This window comes from Crocodylus porosus, unplaced genomic scaffold (assembly GCF_001723895.1).
Source record: "Crocodylus porosus isolate Cpor-Errol unplaced genomic scaffold, CroPor_comp1, whole genome shotgun sequence".
In the NCBI taxonomy this organism is placed as follows: Eukaryota; Metazoa; Chordata; order Crocodylia; family Crocodylidae; genus Crocodylus; species Crocodylus porosus.
Genome location: NW_017728931.1, coordinates 12,812,610 through 12,814,353, shown reverse-complemented (window position 1 = coordinate 12,814,353; position 1,744 = coordinate 12,812,610). Strand labels below are relative to the sequence as shown.

General features: G+C 44.6%; 1 protein-coding gene across 1 annotated transcript in view; it reads right to left on the bottom strand.

Annotated features, from left to right (window-relative positions):
- The window catches only part of CD9 (CD9 molecule), a 34,617-nt gene that overhangs the window by 18,061 nt on the left and 14,812 nt on the right, over positions 1-1,744 (bottom strand). The gene's annotated exons all lie outside the window — the stretch shown is intronic.

Here is a 1,744-nt window from a genome sequence, read left to right as displayed (position 1 = left end):
CTAGGGGCCCTGCAGACCAGACAGAATGGCCTGGCAGGCTGGATTTGGCCCACAGGCCACATTTTGCCCACTCCTGTTCTAAACTCAGATCTGAATATTAGTGGTTTAATGAGGAAGATGTGGAAACATGGGGGCAGCAGAGGGAAGAAGAGAGAAATGCAGAAGACAGTGTAAAATATTACTGTCTAAAGATCAAGTGCAGCATGGGGAGGGGGGGGCAAGGGAAAGAAGGGTGATCTGTAGGTGCAAACCAGATCCGTGTACAAGCTTCTTGCTAAACCTGGCTGCGCTCAGTATGAACAAAATCACCATTCAGTAGTTACAGAGACAGACTAAAAATACAAAAGGGGGTGTGTGTGTGTGCGCGCGCACACACACACACACACACACACTCTAGTAGCTTTTTGGGAAATGATACATGCATATGCACATTCTGATTAAGATGCACACAGTCATGTACAACTCAGTCATTTTGCTATTCATTAACCCAATACTGGATTGCATAAAGCATATAACTGGCCTGTTTTAAAAACCCACTGTTTCAATTTAGGGAGAACTAAACTAAACTGAATTAAACCCCTGGAGTGGGTACAAGCAGCCAAGAAGCCTAATTGGAGAGAGGCCTGTGAACTGGCGTCTCCTTTTTCCTCAAATCCATTCCCTTGTTTTGCCATAATTGGAATAAACCAAGAGAAATGAGTATGCCAACAGCAACTACTAACTATTTATAGAACACCAGTGCTTTCAAAAGCCTGCAGGCACTCTGAACTATCAGTCACAACTGAAGAACAGGAACAGGAAGTGCCCTAAATAATCCTAGAAACTTTCTTTCCAGTGGTGTTGTAGCAGAGCTACTGGAGAGGATAACATCAAGCCTCAAAGTACAGGAAAGGGTTAGCCAACATCTCAGAGAGAAGAAACATAAGTAGTGCCGCCTTCCAGAAGGAAGGGAGTAGCCTTTCCAGGTTTCTGTACAGCAGAGCTACTGGATATTGCATTGCTTCAAAACTGTCCACTTTGCAGACAAAGTAAATTCTTTTCCTCCCCACAGAAATTCAGTGAGGTTGACAGACTCATCATGCCACATTCCCTTAAATTCCACAGAGTAGGAGGGAATCTTTCCCCGTTCTCCCCATTTTAAGTTACAGGAGAACGAGGTGGTAAAAGGTAGGTTGGAAGAAGTGTTTATCATTGCATAGCGAGTGTCCTTAGGATTTATAAATGCCCTAGAAGGCAGCTGGGAACCTGGGAAGTGACCCAGTCCCCATAGCTTCTCAGAGAAAACAAGCCATACTTGAGAAACCAGCACTGCCTGTTCAGCAAGTTGCCTGACAACAAGAGCAATCAAAAAAGAGGAGCCAAAGGGTTCAGACAGACATCTGACCATTATGTTGTCTCATCCCTTAGGAACCAGCCCTAACCAGAGGCTTCCAGTCTGAGCCAATATACATGAAAGTATCACTTGACACTAGAAGCTGAAGTGCAGCAAGGTTCTTTGGGTAGATAAAGGTATCTTATTAGACCAACCGAGCAGTTCGAAATGAGTTCACAGCAAGCTTTCGGGCACAAGCACCCTTCTTCAGGCATATGGAGTCTCTGCTGGTCTGATGTCATGTAGGATGTCAGTGAAAATGTAACTAAAATAGGCAGGAGGTAAGCAAGACAAAAAGCTGAAGTAGGGAAGGGAGGGGGAAAGGAGGAGGAAACAAAAAGGTCAGGAGGAAACAGTGATAAAAGATACAAG